At 37.4% G+C, this 22,180-nt stretch overlaps 1 long non-coding RNA gene across 2 annotated transcripts in view; it reads right to left on the bottom strand.

Moving 5' to 3' along the window:
* LOC113988402 overlaps positions 1-18,647 on the bottom strand; it is a 33,090-nt gene extending 14,443 nt beyond the window's left edge. For both annotated transcript variants that reach the window (XR_003540889.2, XR_005567270.1), the window contains exons 1-3: positions 18,561-18,647; positions 15,942-16,016; positions 12,853-12,997 (exon numbers count right to left, since the gene is read on the bottom strand). This is a non-coding gene — a long non-coding RNA (uncharacterized LOC113988402). The remainder of the gene's footprint in view (positions 1-12,852; positions 12,998-15,941; positions 16,017-18,560) is intronic.
* Between the last annotated feature and the right edge of the window lie 3,533 nt (positions 18,648-22,180).

Here is a 22,180-nt window from a genome sequence, read left to right as displayed (position 1 = left end):
AATATGTATCAGGGAAATTAATGTCCCCAACACAATGCCTATTAAAATTATTCCCACATTAATGTTAAAGGGAACACTGGCAACATGTAAAACTGATCTTCAATATCTGTTCATAAAATAATTTTCTTAATTTCTTCCCCAGACAGAATATCTACTGTCTTCTATGCATGCTCCTTTTCCTCATTGTTCTTCAGCATTCTACATCTAAACATGTATCATGCCTGCTCTGTGCATTTACTTCTCTGAATACTGTATTCCCTTTAACAGGTATTTCTCAGTTCTTCTGACTCTTCTATTATGTCTCTTTTTTCTCTATAATACTTAAATTCATGTAATGTATCCATTGTTCAGATTCCTTTGCTTTCTTTTCTAGTTTCTTTACCTTACTTCTTTGAGTCTTTACCTGTTTCAATTTCTTTCTGATTCTATTTAGTTCTCTAGCTAGATTACATGATTTTAGCTGCAGCATCCACTTGACTGTGACTCTCCTCATTATAAAAATTTCTCTTTATTCCTTTTAGTGTTCTTTTGTTTTACAATAACTTTGTACCCTTTAACTGTATTTTTGCTACCCTTTACCTAATTTCACTCTTGCCATGAAAAAAAACCCCACACATTCTCTCTGCATTTATTTGTTTAAAACTTTCCTTATGAATTACCGACTTAATTCCATAAACTGGAACCCACAAACTGTCCCAGTAGCCCAGTTCTTTATGTTATCATTGCTTCTTTCTGTTACACTAGAAAAGATAGCAGTGCTACTTAGGTTCCCTGCTTTGCTTCTCTCAGAATGCTACCTCTCTGGTCTAGTAATAACATAGCAATTTTGGTTTTATTTTTTCCCACCATAAACACTTTCTGTCAATTTGTATCTACTTCCATTCTTCCCAGTACCTATAAAACAGTATGCCTTTTTGTGCTCTGGGCCTGTTCTGGTGTCAAGCTGTTGATTCTTCTTAGTGAGGAATACCAATCACACAATCCTGTACATTTTCCACGAGGGCCCAAAGAGGGTTCTTCCATATGTTTGAAACTCATTTCATCTCATCTGTACTTCTCTTTCAAATCAGGTGTGAATAGTCCATTTTCTCCATTGGGTTCTAATCCACAGCTATCGTTCATACTCATACCTTATTTTCTTGTACCAGCACTCTCTTTCTCTCTTCTGCCTTCCTGTTCTACCTTCCATGCTTTCTTTACCATAGTAGCTGTATCCTGTTATCCTATTTCTCTTCTCCTAGGTAGTACTTCTTGATGTTGGATATTTCTTTGATCTCCCTTTCCACCAAATTCTGTTTTCCACATCTGCATCATTAAAAGTTATATGCACCTCTGCAATTACTTCCACCATCTTCTCCTGTTCCATCATGTCCCATCCCTGATGTTGGACTTGTCTTATGGTTACACTTTCAGTAGTCCCAGGCTCTCTCCTAGGAATGTGAGTAACATTTCAGCCAAAAGTACCTTCTGCCATAAATGCTCTAGAAGATAATACTCATCTCATAAATTCTGCAGCTGGTAATCTTTGTCTCCTCTCTTACTTGAGGCATTGATGTCTCTCATTTCCAATCCCTAGCATTAACAAAATATCAGGGCAAAATGCGAACTCCATCACATAATCCCTTCCTGTATCTTCCTTAACTTTTTTTATATTTTACATTATCTAAAAGAGTAAAGAGTGGTCCCTCTATGTAAGTCAAAATCTGTAATTAATGGGGTCAAAATTTTCAAAAATAAGAGTTTAAACTCCCAAGCCTGTATTTGGATAATGGCTTGAATTTCCCAAATGCATGGTTCTCCACATCTCCCAGTGATCTAGATCATTAGGAAACTGAACTGGAGCAAAATGCACTCTTCAGGGCTTAACTTCAAGCACCTTAAAAAAAATCTTGACCTAAGACCATCTACCAAAATTCTTATAATTTAAAAGAACAAACATTGCCCCTATAAAATATGTAAAGGAAGAAGTGCCTGCAACACTGGATCTTTTATGCGCATGGACAGGTAATTTTTAAAAAAGGTTCTACAGGAAAACACAGATGAAAAAAAAAGCACAAAATCCACTCCATGATATTACTAGGAAGCTTTGCATTTCTAATGGGTGCAGAGAGCCCAGAAAAACTAAGTTAGTATTGATAGGCAAATTCTGAGCGTGGAATATCCATAGTAGTACACCTGCAAGTTAATGTGACTCTGAAATTATATTAAACCTGGAAGTGACAAGTAGCTCTCCAAAATGAAATAAAATACCATGGCCTCTTACAACAAGGACTGCAAATGAATTATACAGTCAAACAGTAGCTGAACCTCCAGTTACATAGGGAAAGGAAATACAATACAAACCTGACTATCACATTTCCCCATGATCCTGTTCTAGATTTTCTTTTACCAGACAAAAGTAACAATGCTAAATTGAGACAAAGAACATTATATTAACAGTACAGCATTATGATGCTAAGAAGCAGTGACATTTTGAGGAGGAAGTCTACTGAATATTGGAACACCCACCTTCAGGAATGTCCAAAGCGCTCTACGGAACAGAACTGAGAAGGAAACAGTGCCAAAAAGCTCAAAAACACAATGATACAACTTTGAGATGTCTATGTCAGACATAGAATGTATCCTACCAGGAAAAGAGCATAATCCTTGCCACATAGGTATACAGAATGTATTTTTAGCATGTCTGCAATTCCCAAGAAAGTCAGTGGAAATTTCCAGCCAATAAGAAGGGTTCCTAGCTCCTTTTCCCAAAGAAAACTTAAGAATGATTTGGTAATGGATAAATGTTATTAAATATTCATTCTTAGTATTATTTTCTTCCCCCTTGTAAAGTAAAAGTTAAAATTATTTGGTGAGAAATCATAGCTGTGAATAGCTAGTTATTGTTGGCATCACCCCCAAGCATCACAGCATTTTTTCCCACCTACTTTGTAGCACAACTAGCAAGTCCTTGAAAATTAATGACCTACTCAGATATTTTGACAACATTTTGTGAAGACTGGAATGGTCTTTACTGCTGATATTGAGGGATAAGCAGCTATGCAGAAACAAGAGAACTCCAGGAGAAACTATGTAAGTGTAAGAATCAATCCTCTCCATCTTTCCTCATCACCAGCACAGAGGAATCAGTCATTGACTTCGGACTTCTAACATGAGCTACTAAACTCCAGTCTAAAGCTAATATTCTAGTAAAATGAAACACACTTAAAATCAAATTCTGATGAAAAGTGGTGAAAAAGAAGCTCACAGTGACTTTTTTTAGTTTGCCTATTTTTGTGTCTTTTTCTCTTACTATATCCAGAATCATTTTTTGTGCACACACATACACAAATTCTGAGAGTAGTAAATGTTATTCAACAAGGCATCAAGAATTTTTTTTTCTGGCAGAACCATGCTCAGTAACTCGTGCTGCTTATAGCACAATATATTAATATTGCACAATATTGCACAGAAGCATTAACCTCTCAAAATTCTTTGTGTGAATAAAAAGGATGCACTCAGTTACAACACTCTTCACAGGAACTATAGTGGCACAGGAACTGAGCAGACAGATCTCTCTAACAAGAGAGTGAAACAAAGATATTACCTTCTTTCGAGGGAAATTGTTGCTATTTATGTAGCTGCATTGAACATTTACTGAAAAACTGCTTTAGATAGTATTGGTCATGGAAAAGAACTTCATTGGAAATTTAAGTATGCAGGTCTCATATTCTGGTAAAAATATTTCAGACTCAGTGTAATGGAAGACCTGTGCTAATCAGAATCTGTTTATTTACCTCATAAACCCTCTTACACCTGCAAAGGTGTAAATTACTATATCGGTTACCAGGAAGAACGGATCCAGGCCCAAAAATTAAATACAGGAGCATGTGGGAGTGTATGCACAATCTGAAACATTTTCATATTTTCTGAAATGTAATGAGTTCAAATAATTATGGAATTGGGAAACAAATTATCAATCTGTTTTCTATCAGGAAGACAATTGTATCAAGAAGACTCACTTGGAGCCCAGTGCTGAGTAATAAACCACCCATGCAGTTTCCATTTTTGACTTCTCGCTTTTGGGGGGGTGTGTGAAATAAGCTGCAGATGACAGTCAAAAGCACAGTCTTTGGTAGCTTCTTTCCAATGAATATATTCTCCTGGACACTTGATGTTCTATATTTTTACAGTGTGAAAGTAAAAAGAAACAGTTGTGCAGTTTTACAGAGGTTTCATTTGAAGGAATAGCATGATGGTTTCATTACTGAGATGGCAAGTACAGCTCAATCTAGTCAATATGGAATTTCCTTTTTCCATTCTCTAGATATAACAGGATACAACAGGCAGTGAAATGAGCACTTAAGTCACTGGGGGTTTTGTACAAATCTTTTTAATTCCCCTATTGCTCAATTTTGCAGTTGTTATGAACTTGCCAACCTTTTTCTTGCCATAATTCCTGCAAAAGAAGGCCCTTAAATGCAAAATATAATAAACATAACCTTTAGCTGCCTTCCATGGATTGCCACCCATAAGGCTAGGAATTGGGGAAAAAAAAGTATTAATAAAAATAATGTGACATTTCTTTAAAGACACCATCTAATAGGCTAACTAAATGTGCTAACTATGGGCATGGTTCATGACACCATGACATTTTATTCCCCACAAGACTTACTACAGCAAGAAACTGCCATTAACAGAATGGGCTTTCTTATATTCAACATATGCCTTAAGTATGGCAGGAACTAATTTTTGGGTACTCTCTGAAGGGTATTCAGAAGTCTGGTCATAGTTTCCAAGAAAATGCAGAAGCAATGAGATTTGCAGTAATAGGCTGTACAGAAATAATCATATCAAATTTGATTCAGAGCCTTGGAGTTAACTTTTTGGTGACTGAACATCTACAGTACATAGTCAAGTCCACACATCTGTGTCCTAGGAATAGATATCTGTCTTACTTTTGCCCTGCTCTGAAGAAATCCCACACTTTTTTACTTGGCCTTTTTATATATATTGCTCTCTGAGAGTGTCATGGATGACCAAACAGTACTCCAATTTTATACCCCAAGAGAGTTTCCATGTTTTTATATTTAAGAGACATGCTTGTTCATTCACACCCTCTCTTTTGAGTTAAGACTACTAAAGTTTTTGTCTTACAAAAGCCTACCTTACGTAAGCATGTATTTGGATGAACTCCGAGTAGTCTTATGCAATAATGCATACTGATGATGAATAATAGGACGAAGAGAAATATAAACACTTAGGAAAAGACTAAAAAAATAACTATGCAGCAATTTTCTATTGGTCATTTTGGACCCTTTTCTAATACTGTGGAAACAGAATAGATCAAAAACAACCAAGACAAAAAGGTAGGGTTTTTTCCAAATAAAACCAGCAGAATGTGACTAGTAACATTCAAACATGAGCAATATCAATGGTCTTGTACAGAATGAATTATTTGTGTCAGAAATACTGTGGTCAGCAGGATCAGGGCAGTGATCGTCTCCCTCATACTTGGCACTGGTGAGACTGCACCTCGAGTCCTGAGTTCAGTTTTTGGCCCTTCACGACAAGAAAGACATTGAGGTGGTGGAGCCATTCCAGAGAAAGGCAATGAAGCTGGTCAAGGGTCTATAAGTCTGATGAGGAGCAGCTGAGGGAGCTGGGGTTGTTTATTGTGGAGAAATAGAGGCTAAGGGGAGATCTTATTGCTTTTTATAACTACCTGAAAGGAGATTGCAGCCAGGTGAAGGTCAGTCTCTTCTCCCAGGTAAGAAGTGACAGGATGAGAGGAAATGGCCTCAAGTTGAACCAGGGGAGGTTTAGTTGGGTACTAGGAAAAATTTCTTCATGGAAAGGGTTGTCAAGCATTGAAATAGGCTTCCCACGGAAGCAGCCGAGTCACCATCCCAGCAAGTGTTCATAAAACATGTGGATTTGGCACTTCAGAACATGGTTTAGTGGTGAACATGGTGGTGGTGCTAGGTTAATGGTTCAAATTCATGATCTTAGAGGTCTTTTCCAACCTTAACAATTCTACGATTCTATGCATTTTTTATCTTGAAGAAAACCATCTCTTATTGAGAAATTGCATTTGTCACTTGGTACTGGATCCACAATGAAATATAATTACAAAACATATATTTTTAAAAATAGGTAATAGAAACTTTCACTAGTGATGTCACCAGTGTCTAGATCCTGATTTCCTAATAAAGCTTCCATCCAATTTCTTCAGTACTGTTCCATGTCTTTCCTCTTTGAGCATTTGACTATCTTTTAAAACACTCTATTTCCTCTGATGATTAAACAAATAGGGAAAATAACCACAGAGTAGAGTAGAATAGAATGTGCTGAGTTGGAAGGGGCCCATAAGGATCATAGAGTCCAGCTTCTGGGCCTGCACAGGTCCCTCCCCGAGCGTCACACCATGTGCCCAAGAGTATCATCCAAACATTTCTTGATCTCTGTCAGACTTCATGCTGTGACCACTTCCCTGGGGAGCCTGTTCCAGTGCCCAACCATCCTCTGGGTGAAGAACGTTGTTCTAATATCTAACCCAAACCTTCCTTGACACATTCCCTTGGGTCCTGTCACTGGTCACCTTAGAGAAGAGATCAGTACCCGCCCCTCCTCTTCCCCTCACAAGGAAGTTGTAGACTGCAACGAGGTCTCCCGTCTCCTCCAGGCTGAACAGACCAAGTGACCTTAGCTGCTGTTCACACGGCTTTCCCTCAAGGCCCTTCACCATCTTCATTGTCCTCCTTTGAACACTCTATAACAGCTTAATATCTTTCTTATATTGTGGTGCCCAAAACTGCACACAATATTCAAGGTGAGGCTGCCCCAGTGCAGAGCAGAGCAGGACAATCCCCTCCCTCGACTGCCTGGCAACGCTCTGCCTGACGCCCCCCAGGACACAGTTGGCCCTCCTGGCTGCCAGGGCACTGCTGACTCATATTCAACTTGCCATCGACCAGGACTCCCAGGTCCCTTTCCGCAGCACTGATTTCCAGCATCTCATTCCCCATCCTGTACATACACTCGGGGTTGCCCCATCCCAGATGCAGAATCTGTAACTTTCCCTTGTTGAACTTCCTATGGTTGGTGATTGCCCCCCAGTCCTCTAATTTGTTGAGGTCTCTCTGCAGGGCCTCACTTAAATTGTGACATTTTAAGTCCAGTAAGTTTACTGATTGCTCACCATTGATATTATGAGCCAAATGATTCATCATAGATCCAGACTTGCATGCTTCAACGTAGAACACCATCTTCCAGTATTTCTGGTGAAGATTCACACAAGAAACAAGACCTTATCTCTGACTCTACCAGATTGTTCCCCCTTTCATATCTCTTTATGCTGTACTGTACCTCCTTTGGAACTGTCCCTCTGTTAGTTCACATCATGGTCAATTAAAATCTGTATATTTAATCAAGTCTGTACAAAGACGTTGCTTTCATTGTTTATTCCTTTCACATCAATGATAATGATAAGTAAGAGCTTCATCAGGCAAAATGTATCGATACATTCTCTAAATCAAAAGCAGTATTCAGGTGTTTATATACTTTTTAGGCCATTCTTTTTACTACTGGCAATTTTTCATATGTCTGATTCTAAAGATAGATAATGTGTGTGAGAGTTCAGGTATGTTTTGCACACTCCAAATACATTCTGAAAAACAGAGGTATGGAATTTTTTACTCTTTCACTTGCCTGCAGCCTTCTCTTCTCAATCTCTTGCCTTCATACATTTTTTATTTGTGCTGTAATTTAAATATAAAACAAGCTTACCGTTCACCTAGGCTAATCAGATCTGACTACATATGAATGATATTTGGGATTATGCCCTACATGAGGACATTCACTGCCTCCCTGAGGTCATAATTTTACTGTTGAGGCTTATGATCAGGAAGACTAATCAGTCTTGTGATGCACACTTTTCATTATTATGAGATTAATTTTTTTTCTCCAGGTGTTGAAAGTAGAAGTACAACTCACTGTTTAATATGCATTCGATGGATAATTTCATATTTGCTTTTCCAGAATTGTGTTCTAAGAAAAGAAAGAAGAAAAAATTTAAAAGATTTTACAAAGTTTATAAAGTGCTCCAGCCTTTTTAACTGGGTGATACATGTAAGGCAAGAGCATAAGCCCACAAAATTTCACAATGGTAGCTCAGAAAAATCTTCAACAGTACATGAAGTGTGACAGTTTCTTGCCTGGCTACTCTCAGGTGGCCTACATTGAGAAATACTTGAAGAATCAAATCCTTTTCAAGATCCCTGAAGTCGAGAGATTTTGTCCATGCAGCACTCAAATACAGTTTTGGAAAGAGGAAGCAAACAGTTTGCATTTTCTTCCCATGTTCTGCAGGAGGAACATAGGAGCTACACAGTGATTGGTCTTGATTTATTTTCTTAACAAATTTATTTTCCTTTGTTATCATAAGCCCAAACATCAGTGTCCTCTTCCTCCATATTTTCCAATGAAAAATATACCTATTGCATAAGGTATTGTGTGTAAAAGGCTTGAATTGATAATACACTTTCACATCCTATGACTTCAATGGCTTTTCAGCATAGAAAGACCAAACAGAAATAAAGTTCTGAATTCATGCTGAATTTTAACCAGATGTCTGTTATCATGGCTTAGCACAATACATAACTATGCACTGAAACATACATTGGACTGGTTCCTAGCAGTGACATGGTTTACATGCTTGAAGTGCAGTCTGCTCGTATGCTTTGCTGAATCTCATTTACTTATCTGAGGAAAACAAGAGTATTTCAGTATGCCACCTGAAGCATCATTGGCCAAGAAAAGTAAGATATTTAACATATGTGAGCATATGTGCCAGTATCTTCTTGGGGAATAGAATGTATGAAAAGGTTTCACTTACAATAACTTAACAAGTAGGAGCCCTAGCCATGGACCACAACTGTAGAACACAATAGAAAGACAGTCTCACTTCCAAAAACTTTACCCTAAAAGAATGAGAAAAGTGATAGACATGACAAAAGGCTAGAAAATATTTCAGATGGCGACAAGAAGTGAAATAAATCTTTGTCTGCTATGCAGTTATGGTTGCACCCCAGCAGTCTACCCACTGATATTTTTTTGCAGACATCAGCAAGGACAAGTTTTGAAGAGACTTGTGAAAAATAAAACATGGAGTGGCTGTGCAGGTTTTACAGGGAGCTCTTCCCAACTTGACAAACTTTGATTAGAAACATTAACAATTGAAAAAGCACTTTGCAGTGATATTACGTTGGATGACTCTGCTTCCTTTCCTGATCAGCTATTAAAATGTTGATAGCACTATACAAGACTTAAATTTATTACAATCATAAGGGAAATCATCAGAAAGGAAGAAATAATTTATAAAATCTGCCTCCTGGATAATTTTTTTGTTTTTTCCTGAATATTTTAGTAACTTCCCTCAAGTTTTTCTCATTTGATAATTTTCATTTACCTTTCTTTTGCTTTGTAGACGCAAGTAAAAAATCTGAAGTTCTACTTCAGATATAAGTGATCTGACATTGCTTTTGCTTTCAGTATTTTTAAGTGTAACTCAGCATGAGGTTTCTTGTACCAAAATTTACAGAAGCTACCTATAGAACTTGTACTCTTCACTATTCAAATAATTGAGCAGAAAAAATTTGTTTGCTTCTGGGCCTGTTAATACAGGTTGAATTCAGTGGCAGAAAGTAAACAGCTAAAATTGACTTCAAGCTATTAAATGAAATATTTACAGTAAAAAATTAGCACTCTTTGTTAGTTCCAGAAATAATAATAAAAGTTTTCTTCATGCACATTTTTAATTACAAGCTGGAATTGTATTTTTAAAAATATTTTAAAATTGCAGACATCTCTATTCGAATTATCTCTAGGTTTACATTATGAAGCACAGCTTGACAGGTTTTTCTTTGATACATATGATTTACAAAGATGCCACATCAACTCCACGCTCCTTGTTTTAAAATTATTTATAGTTTTATAGCTCATACTTACAAAGTTATGCCGGTAGAAGTGGCTTTCAGCACAGGTCTTAATCTTGTCCAAACTTAGCATAAAAGTCAGTTAAAGACAGAAGAGTTCAATGGTTCCTCACATTTATGTATTTAAAGATACTGAATATGCAAATGTTCCCCACTTGAAAAATGTTGTTGCATAAAATTAGTTGACAGAAAGGATGTGTAACAGGTCCCCTGTTTCGATCCTCGGTCAGATCTGCAGCCTGTGGTGTCATGTCCAGCTGCTCTATTTGATACAGAGTGTGACTCATGTGCATGTAAATATGAAGTTTGATAACACCAGGGCTTATTTCAGAATGTTCAATTGGATTTTGCTTTAATAAGAAAGACGGAGGAAATGAATCAAGACTATCAAGAGTTGGCACAAGAAGAACTGCATAGGCAAAACTACAAGTACAATTGAAAGGCTGGATTCAAGATCTTTTTAGCAGCAAAGCAGTTTAACCTAGTAGAGTCTTGATCACATAATGGCAACTAACTAAAACACTCATTCGCTCCTAAGGATTACGGTAGAGGAAATGATTTGGGACCAAGGGATCTTAGAGTGGGTGAGATTTTATCACCATTAGTGCATATTATCCTCAGTAAGAACAGCAGGATTTAGCCAAATACAAAGAATCTCTCACAATGTTTTCTTAACAAAATGTGGTATTTTTGAAAAAAAAAAAAAAAAAAAGGAAAGCTTGCATACCCAGGCAGTTTTGAAGATAGTAATCCCCATCCCAAAATCAACTTTTAAAGTGCATGGAAAGATGGAATGCAGAGGTTTGACAGAAAAGATTTACAAGCTCAAACAGGAAGGTAAACAAAGCAGTGCAAGAAAAGCAAGGCAATTTCCACTGACTGATCACCACAGTCTAATTAGAGCAACAGCATTGTATCCAGTTCCCTCACCTAACAGCCACTGAGGCATAACGACATAAAAGAAACCACCAAGAGGGTAGAAAAGCAATGCGCAGTGGAAAGTTCCATGAAGTGTTCCTGCTGAAAATGTATTTTGCCATAAATGCATCACTCAGGAGGTATGAATTAGAGTCAAGTATGTCTATGTTGAATGACTTTGACAGTAATAAAGTGCCTAGTGATATTACATTTAACATAAAAATTATTTCCAAAGTATTGAACACTAGCTCAAAAGTATAACCACTTCTTGAATTGTCTGACTAATGTATCTCTCTCACAGTGCATAATGCCAGCAAAGGTGCTATTCTGAAGTTAAGTATTTGTTGTGACTGTTTCTCATTTTAGTTGCATGTGAAAGTTGGATTGTTCTTCCAGAATCTGTTGCTTGGCATGAGAGATAATGAGTCCCTCAATCATGCATTATATTTCTAGAAGTGAAGGGCCTAACCCATGTCATATCTTAGAGGTCCAGTTTGGTGTCCTAAAGAATACCATATTCTATGAGTCTACCCTTGTCACTGTCATTCATGGTGATAGGAAGTAACATCTTTAAGAAGAAATGTACAGATGCTGAACCATGGACACAGACAATACAGTGGCATTTGGCTTATAGTGGGCTGGTTGGTTAGCTGTGCCTCCTTGTCCAGCCTGAAACATAAGCTCTTCGTTCCTCACTTCCATGTGATGGTCTTTTTTTCTCCAGATGCCTATTTAATGGTTATTTCCCCCTTTTTTGTGTGTGACTTATGGTATCTTCTGTTTGAGTTCATGCTGCTCTCCTAGGGAAAATGCTGGGTTTAGACACAGATCACGCAGGTTGCTGCATATCGTGTAAGTTGCAGGAAGTGTTAGGATAGCCTCAGCCTTACTGTTTACCTTCTTTGTATTCTCAGGAGGAGTTGGGGCAGTAAGAAATATATGGGCAGAGAAAACTACCTTATTTCCTCTGCTAGCAAGGAGACCTGTAAAAGCTCAATGGTTCTACCACTACTATCTGGCTCAGCTCACTTCCACTCTCCTTTGGAGCAGCAGGTAGCAAAGGTGTCTACTTTTCTGGGGCGCTCTGGGCAGTGTGGCGAAATGTGTTCCACGCCAATTCTTGCCTTGTTATGCTGGTAATTATGTTTTGTCTTCCTCTTATTTTCCATTTCATCATACTATTCCACAGCATCACCAGAAAACTTGTCAAAATCATGATTATTGACTAATGTCTGTTTGCAATGTAGTATAGACAGGGAACATATTCCTTGAATAGAGAGATGTATAACAGTGAAGGGAGTGGTAATTTCTTAGTAATACAGTATTAATGGATCACTGCTGAAATGCACTGCTGTCTGCACCTCTAAAGGAATCTTGATGGCAGGGTCTCAGAAAAGAACTACAAGAATAGTAAATAGTCTGGGAATAACAGTAAGATCATGACAGAAGCTCTATTCATACAGTTAATTAAGAAAGTGACTAGATCATATGCTACAAGTAGCCATGCAGGGAAGAGATTTTTGATAACAAATCGATTTTTAGCACAACAAAGGAAGGCATAATAAGACACAAAGGTTTAATTTAAAATGGTGAATGGAGTTTTCTAGTCATCTAGTATTCTGATAAACAGATCAGGCTTCTCATAATCTCTACTTCCAGCTGATAAATTCTCAGCTTACAACAAGATTTTATATTTTCTCTATAGCACCTTTCTGAAATGCTTTGCAGTTCTTACAGCTGAATCTCATGCCTAGTTCCTCAGGCCCTCAAGGCAATGCAACTATTTTCATTGGTTGCCCTGGTTATTTAAGTTTCCCAATATTGTACTATCAGGAAACTTCAATCCCACTTTTCTTTTATGACTATCAGTGGAAAGATTTCTTCTTAAGGGTCAGACCTAACCACCTACCCATCCCACAGTCTAATGGTTCCTTTTTCAATATTGCCCTAAATCACCTACCATGGTCGCCTCACAGTTGTGCTCTTGAATTCCACATTCTTCAAGCAAGTGAGCAATTTTCTTTTCAGCAGCATAATGAGTACATTGTAAAAGGACACACAGAATATACCCCCTTTATTTCCTTTCTCTTTAAAATGAAGTCATTCTATTTAAAAGAAAAGAAAGAAAAAAAAAGAACAGATCAAGTTAGTTTGGGGTACCCTGCTTTGGTAAACCAATATTCCACTTCCCTTTTACCTGTAGCTTTAATGGTCTTTCCCATCAAGACTTGTTTTAAAACTAAATGTATTACTGAGCCAGACTCACCAGTCTGCAGTGGCACACAGCAGTTTCCTCTTCTTACACAAACACAGGCAAAGCACTTGTCATTAGATCTGGTACTATCACTAATTTAGTAAGCTTGATTTAAAATACTTGCTACTAGATCTATATTTTCATGCCAATCTCAAATAGGACATTTTGTTTACCCTTCTGGCAAAATCAGTTGTAATTTTGTTTTTACTTCAGTTACAGTTATTTCCATTATTTCATTCCCATTTATACTTCATTTTTCTCCTGTAGCTAGTAATAGTCAACTTACTGAAAAGCAGAACAAATTACTCTTTCATTTTGTGTCAATAGCTATTGTTTCTTTAACCCCTTTACCATTCAGCTAATTATTTTATGTCTGTAGCTTTTGTCTTCATCCCTGGGTATCTCTTTGTGTTTAGTGCATCAACAAAAATTGCTGCAGAGTAATTATCTTTTTAACCTATAGTTTTTCAGCTGCTTCTCTGTGGTCATCTATGCCCATCTGGTGGTTAAATCAAGGCAGCTGATTAGTTTCAGTGAGGTCTGAGCTAATGAGTTTTTTCATGACTGGGGTGTGTTTACAGATAATTTCTGTGCCTCAGCTGACAGGTGGTCACTTGCAGAGCTCTTGCTATTCACCAAAGGCGTGTTCTGTATCCACAATTCACCAAACTCTGGTCTTTTGAAATCCTAAATTCACTTACAGGTCTGAATCTCTGCCTCCTTCTAACTAAATTTCCAATTGCCTGGTCTGAAGTTATTTTCTATAATGTCTTCCTTAAATGCAGACTGCTCCAACTATTTATAAGCTTGTAAGTCTTTCTAATGCCCTCCAGTTGTGTCAGAAATTGTTGGTGAAGAAATGTGCATGCTGTAACAGCACAGAGATTTAACTCTGTCTTCAGAATGTAATACAACTGTAAAATAAAAGTCTTTCATAACGACATATTCTCACTCAAATGTCTTTTTCTAGTATAAGCAATGAACCAGATTATTTGAGTAAGCAGTTATATTTTTTTGCGCGTAAGAGTGGCAAAAGGCATGATTCCTTGCATTTTTATTTAAAACTGTGGGAAATATGAAAAAAAAACCCCTCAGGCTGCTGGGGAGATGATTGACTTATATTCAGTTTTCTAAATGTTTTGACCCCAGCAGTGTCCAGGAAGTATCACATTGCACTGAATAAAGAACACAACCCATAATCCAGTCTAGAAGTTGCCTCCTTTTAGCAATTACTCCCTTTTGTCACCTTTACATGCTTATGTGTGAAGCCTGTGGATCCCAAAACTCGTAAGTTTTGGACTAAAATTCATGTCTCTTATTATTATCTCCTCATGTGATCTCTCACTTTGAGTGAAGCGATTCCAGCACAAAAGCTGACCAAACTTTCTTCTACACTTTTTGACTATGGAAGGTGAAACACATAGTTTAGGCTGTAATCTTTAAGTATAACCTTGATAGTGACTCCTGTTTATTCCCAGAATTAAAAGGACTTTCAAGAAAAATAACTATAAAATTTTATTAGTTGTCTCTCAGTTATTGACTAATACTCTCTCCAGGTATATGTTTTCTTATACTTTGACAAAAGTACCCACCTGAGTGAAACCACGGTCCTTTTGATGTCAAAGGCAAAACTTAATTTCATGACTGGATTTTACCCTCTGGGTTATATTTTCAAAATATACATTTCAACAGTATAAAATGTCCTGTATATCCCATGCCAACACCACCACACATAGTAGGACATTCTTGCATTGGCATGAACAATCCTGGCACCACCCTTCCTGTGGTTTTGCTTTTTCTGTGCATAGGCACTTAGTTTTAAATTTTGGGAGAAAATACTATTTATACACCCATCTATATAGCATGTATATCACTGCTGGTGCAAAATAAACAACACTGGTAATAAATAACAATAAAATTATGCTTGTTTTGCTTCTTACATTGTCTTTACATTATCTCTAACCAATGGTGTATTGATTTTACATTTCTCAAGTGTTTTTCTATTTTAAAGTCCTTCGCGGTGCGGGCCTTTATTATAGCAGACTGGTTTTTGATCCTCATCATAATGGGTGTTCTCAATACCAGTAGCCTTTCCAGCATTCTCATCAGAGTAAAGTGCTCATGATACATTTACAATAATGTGGTAAGCAAAACACATTTAGAATTTGGTTTTCTCCATTATATTTCACATCACTCTAAAAACCACCAGAAAATACAAAGCATAAGGACGTTTAATGTATTTTTAATGGACATTGTATTGTTTCCATAATGCACATTTTTCTTGAAAACAGATTGTTTCTTTACCATGTTAGGCTGAAGAATTCCTTTTGATAGGAATGCATTCTTGATTTGACTGACTGAAGACGCATACTTACCAAAAATTCTCATTGGTTTGGCTCACCAGGATGTCAGAGAACACAAACCTTCTCCAACACATTAAAGATACAGTAACAGAAAGGAATAATAAAAATTAAATGCAATCCAGAGAGGAAAAATTACAGGTTTTAACACAAGGATCACATAAAGATAGCCCCAGAGAATCAGGAATGATGGACCAGTGCTCTTTCTCCAGTCTTTTTTGGATAACAGCAATACACGTGTTTTATGAAAATAAAAGTCTTTATCAAAACGATTTATTTTCATAAATATAAGTTGAGTAACAGGTAACTATGCTTCTTTGAGAAAAACAGCATTTGAAAATTATTCTAAAATAACCTTCTGTGGTAAAAGACCAGCACGAAACTAGACATGAACCATGGGCACAAGAACCTTTGGCATAGACAGAACATACTTACAGGAACAGCACTGAAAGGATTACTTGGCTTCTGAGAAAACTTGTCCCTTGCAAGCATAGATAATCCTCACCAGAGCTGAATAATAGAAATTTATATTTAATATACAATCCGTGGTTCTTATGTATAAAAATGTTCTCTTTTTTCATAGATTGCCTTGTGTAAGCATGAATATATGGAGAAGTATAGATGGAAAATGTAAAAACTGAAACTGAAGATCAAAATTATCCAGCTTTTACAACAAACAAACAAATGAACAAAAATTATGCATGTGATTTAAACAGATGTCTTACATGTGGAGGCTGCTTATATTTTCCCACTCCCTGTAGTGTTTCTGTATATAGTTATACTGCATGATACACAATTCTAAAATGCCAGAGAACTGTCATACACTATACTTGTTTTCATTGGGTGAACAACCTATGCCAGAGCTCCTTGATCAAACACCATTCAACAGTCCCACAAAATTCTATTAAACAGAACAGAAAAAACTTTTCTATCAACACTCACACTTACTGTAAATATTATCTTCTTACTCAACTGATCTGCTTCCTCTCTGATTATTAGGTTTGTATCTACTAACTTTATTGACATAAAAACTTTTACTTAACTTTATAAGCCCCGCGAACCATTACTAAAAAGTGCTTATTACTAGATTTACTCACATTTGTGCAAAACTGCAGAGTTGTTTGTTCATTCTACTCAGACCTAGGGTTTTTCAACCCTATTAAAAAAATAGAATTAACATGGAAATCACCAGGAGACTAATCCAAATTTTTATAACTAGTGAGAAAATGTAGTCAGGAAAGATCTCATTGTTTGCTCTCACAATTTGCAGCTTTGGCAGTTTACACAACACTTTTTTTACTCTATAAACTGGGTTCTTTTATTTTTTGATTGTTCAGACTCAGCAAACATGGAACATATTTATATCAGTTTTATTCCCTTTTCAGATTAAACGTAAGCTTTAACTGTTCTTGAAAATCGGTTCCCAATTCTATGGTTCACAGAGCACAAAGTGCCCCACCATGTGAGCTGTGCCTTCATATACACCTGACCTACTCCAGTTTCCTGGCCTATCTTCACAGCTCAAAGAGAATTACAGAAGATAAGTTCTGATGCAGTCGAGTGGCTGCAGGCTACTGAAAGCAACATTAAATAAATGAACTATTGTTAGCTATCAGTTTGACTGTCTGCCAACCAGCTAAATGAATCACTTTGAAAAATTAAACAAAAAGAGGTTTAATTTGACACGACTGTTGTTTGACTTTCCGCTTTTTTGTTTTAGTGGGGACCCAAGGCTGATGCCATGCCATGCCAGCCAGAGAATAAGCACCACATATCTGTCCATTACCAACCCACAACTAATGCATTAAACCCTCTTATTTTTCACTTCTATTGTTTGCAATTAGAAATCTGCAGTGTAGACCCATAAGTCTACAATAAAGCCCCTGGATATTTTACAACTAAAACTTCTCTATCCTCTTAATATGTTTACCTGGTTTTCTTTGCTCTTAATGTAGTAAACAAACCTGGAGGGATACTGAACACAGATAGCAAAAAAAATTCAGGTCTTTTAGCAGTTTATGTGTGTCTTCAATCTCTTTAAAAAGCTGAAGGGCGGGAGAGGCAGGGTTGCTACAATAAAGTGTTTTATACAGTAAATTCAGCTTGGTTGCATAAAATGTTAATGTTGGAGTAAATCACCAGTTTGGCAAATAAAGTTAGCATGAGGCCTGCTGCCTGGCCATTTACAGTTTTGTGTTTCTTCTCTTCAATAGGTTTCTTTTCCTTATTGCTACTTACAATAAATACTGTGGGCCAAATTTTCCACCCTGCTACAGCATGTGACCACATTGGCACTAATTCGGTAACACTGGTGTAACCAAGGCAAAAGAATTTGCTCTTCACATTTATAGCCTGCCTTTCATCTGAGGATATCAAAGAACAGGCCTGACCAAAATCAAGTTCCATGATCTAAACACTCCAAAGCTTTGGGAAAGTACAGAGCCAGCCTTTGCAGTCAGTTCTATTTCTGATCCATATTTAAGGTACTTCTGCCTTGAACCTAGAGATGAAATTAGTTACAACACTCTCAACGCAAAAAGGGAATCTGAAGGGAACACTGAGAATTATTAAAACCTGTAACCTGCTTCAAAATTAACTTCTTGTTTAGAGACATAATTGTGGTTCTAGAGGGAATAAGTACAAAACAGTTCTGAATATTTTATTTTCTGCCTAGCGAAAACCCAATTGCAAGAAAAAATAAAATCTATCTAAGGAATTTGAGAACTTAGTTCAAGTTGCCTGCAGAAAGAATTAAACAAAATAAACCCTTAGTATGATACACATTATTCCATGCCCTCTAATCACAACAGCAGAAAAGCATTTCAGTTTCTTAAGTCAATCAATCAATTCAGTCAATGCAATATATGTTCTGCAGCATTCAGAAACTAAAAGGTGAAAAATACAAAAGTGTCATCACTACAGAAGAGAATTCATTATTTTAAAAGAACCTGCAGTAGGGGTTATTTGTATTGAGTTGTCTTCCACTGTGAGAGTCTATTGAAAGCATGACCTTGTCTGCTTATGGACCCTGGCTTTGCCAGATCCAGAACTCACCTGGGCAGATGGCTGGGCTGCTCTGAAGGCAACACAGCCCGTTTCAACTTGTGATGGAAGTAACAGGCATGAACCTTTTTCCCTCCCTGCAGAGGAGGCAAGGGGAGGTCAGCGAAGTTTCCTAAGACCTTGTTCATGAGCAGACACTAAACCCACAATTTTTTCAAGCTACTATCAAAAGTATTAAAAAAAAAAGGAAAGAAAAAGAAAATTGTAAATATGAACGTAGGCTAGGGAATGACTCGGTAGAAGTAAATCTTGAACTGAATTAATTGTCTTTAATTTTTCTCATTGGTTTCTAAAAACTACAAGGGTGGGAAGGAGGAAAGAATAATTAGTAGAAAACACACAGCTAAGAAATTTAAAACCCCTAGGCTTAGCATGGCACAACACCACCTCTCTATACAGAATTCAGCTGTGGGGCAGATGAGAGCAAAACAACATTTCTAAAAGCTGTAAGTCTCCTTATGTTGTCCTAAAGTATGACCAGAATGCTAATGGGGCAGAGTCAGGCTCTGTTTCATGGACCTCCCACCAAGTTTATGCTTCATGCACTACACAGAAAGAAAAGCTTTGCATGTTAGACTAAAATTAACTCTTCCTTTTCTTCCCTCAAAATGAAGAAAAGAAGCACTATGCATGGCTGCTGTGGGCCTGGGAATCCAATTCCCTCAGCTGCTCTCAACACCATCGGCCAGATTGTAAGGAGCAGCACAACTATCAACAACAGCTTCTCTGCCATCAGTGTTGCAAGCTGAGTAGTCCTTCCAGCAAAAGGATTTCAAGACAAAGGATTTCTATCTGCCTAGATCACCCCCGTGAGCTGCTGAAAAGACATGTCAGAGATGACTTCTCTGGCATATGGGTTTGTACCATATACCAGACAAATCCTCTTGACAAACTAACTTCCACATTAAAGTGAATTTTAATTTTGGGTTAGAAATGAATGGACGTAAAACAGTGCAAGTATCAGACACACTCCTCTCTCAAAATGAGTGACAAAAAAAAGCACCTATCTTTCTGCAGTCTTTTCTACCCCTCAAATATCTGTTCCTTTACCACATATATTTTACAGGATGAAATTTTTCATTGAATAATTGCCAACAGGCAACATCTACCTTTCTATTTTCTGTGTTTTATAAAATGAATCCGAGCTGCAAGCTCTTAAATGCAAACCAGCTACTTTCACATTTTTAGTATTTAGCATTTGAGAGCAACCTAGAAAGTCAATAATAGCTGTCTAATGCTTTCGTGCTCTTGACAGACTAAATGTAGGTTCTCTGTTTTGAAAGGAGGGGGAGATTTCTAAGAAGTTCTAAAAGCAAGCATATTATTTGCAAACTACTGAATTTTAATATACATCCATATATGTTTGAATAGTAATAATAGAATTGTTACTTGAGGTTTCCCCTGAGAAAATATACAACTATTGTATTCACCTTTTAGAACATTTCTTCCAACAAAAGAAATATGTGTACACAGCCTCTAGGTCAACATTCTTCAAAAGAAGGTCCCTGTGTATTTTTGTAACAATTGCCCTTTCTTTCCATTTCATTCTCACTACAAATCTCAGATTAGTAAATGCTAAGAAATGGGGATTTTGTGGTGTTCGAGATTAAATAAATTAGCTCTGAAAAATCCAATTTACATGCACAGAAACACATCGGATTCACTCTTCTAACCTACACCTTATTTCACAAAACCAACAATGAGACCTGAACAAAATCATACGGAAGAAACCAAAAAACCCCAAGCCCTTTGTTTTAGTATTTGAGCCCTAAGAGCAGGGAAAGGAGAAAAAGAATTTACATTTGAGATCTGTACAGACCACCTATCAGTCTTGTTTACTCAAAAGTCAAAAAGAGAATACCAGCACATACCATCGTAGAGAGTCTGAGGATGACTAAAGAGTGTCTTTTCCTCATGGTCTCCATGCAAAAGCACACTTGAACACAGGCACTAAGTTTCTCTAAAGCCTTTGTGCCGTAGCCAGGATACAGGCACTCAAAGCAGGACTGAAGATGGAACTGAGACTCCGAGACCAAAATTGGGATCCAAATAAGACTCATCAGCTCTTGCCTAATCTTGAAGTTGCTTAATTTCACCCAGTAAGTATGTATCCGTTTGATTCAGTGCTTGTTCTGAAGTTGCCAGCCTAGTTATGGTTAGGATCCAGAAAAAACATATTCCAATGCCTTAAAATCTCTGAGTAACTAAATGCAACAGAGATTCAGAGAGACATTTAACACATGTTCATGGAACTGGACTTTCTAGAGACATCAGTTGTGAGCCATCAAGATGTGGGTGCACCCAGGAAGCTAGAAATGCAAATTCCACAGCTTAAGGACATATTTTGAGAGTACTCAGATTCTGCCTCTGGAGCTGTTGGCTAATATGGAGGCTATCATGCTTACAAAGATCAGTTAGGGTACAGCAATTTACAGCACAAAGTATGTTTCTTAACAGTAGCAATACAGACCACTTAACCAGATGGAGTATTCTGGTTCTGGTGTTCGCTCCTAAGGCTGGAATAAGAACAAAAATCCAGAATCATCACTGTGAGGTATGTGTCCTAAATAGGAAGTACACAAACAGGTTTCTTCTTGGCCTTTTTGGATCAATGAATCTTGAATGCTTTTCTGGATGGTGTCACAATTTCAGTAGTATGGGCACGGTGTAGTTTAAAGGCATCTTATGGGAAGTAAGAATGATCATTTCCTGCCCTTGGTTATATCAGACTTTTGAATCTCAGTAAGTGCCCCTGCCACATCAACAACCTAAAGTGGAACAACATGCACCTCTGTACCATCACCACCATGTCAACCTGGGAGAATGAAACTGAAGTGCACAGCCTGAACTCAAAGCCTCAGTGTGTTTATGGCCAAGTCCCTGATGAGATCTTCAAGAGACCAAGACTGATATGTTCACTTCGCAGTCCACTGATCTGCATCAAGATTTGCCCCTCAAGACAATGGCAGTGATCCCTACCCTTCCAAGCCCTCAGATTGTTAGTCCTTAAACTGTCAGTCAATTAAGAGAAGCAGATGGTTGCCACACTATCAACAAATGTGTGATCAAAGTAACACACTGAAATTTGAGGGTCTCCCATGAAAAGGGTTCTAGACCAGGCATCCAAAGTCAGAAATATACACCCTTTGAAATCAGATTTGCTTCTTCAGCAGAGAATCAAGATAACATTTCTTTCTGGTCCTCTGTAGAAAGTCCCCTTCACAGGTCTCTTGCAGATGTTTTTTTGGTTCATCCTCTCTCCCCACGCTTAGCACAGCTAACACCAGCACTTAGCGCAGGATGTGGGATACAGTCTACAGTGCCTAATTTAAAAATGCCTAATTTTTAAACAACCTTTACAAGGGCTAGCCCTTAGTCTCTGAACTAAACCAATTGCTCAACTCTTGTGAAATTATAGGTGTATTCAAAGGCACACTTTAAATAACAGTCTGTGAATAAGTTCTATGCTCTTGTGTTTTGGGCTCAGCTAGGTAGTGTCTACAGTACTCTGTGAGGCTTCTAGTATAAAAAGCTCTGAAAACCTTGCTATTTCAGATCAGTAAGTCAGGAACTTAACTAATACTTAAACTAAGGGAAATGTCCTCACAAAG

This window comes from Pipra filicauda, unplaced genomic scaffold, assembly GCF_003945595.2.
Source record: "Pipra filicauda isolate LSUMZ 115617 unplaced genomic scaffold, ASM394559v2 scaffold93_size3172892_pilon, whole genome shotgun sequence".
Lineage (NCBI taxonomy): Eukaryota > Metazoa > Chordata > Aves > Passeriformes > Pipridae > Pipra > Pipra filicauda.
This window is presented reverse-complemented; position numbering and strand designations above follow the sequence as displayed.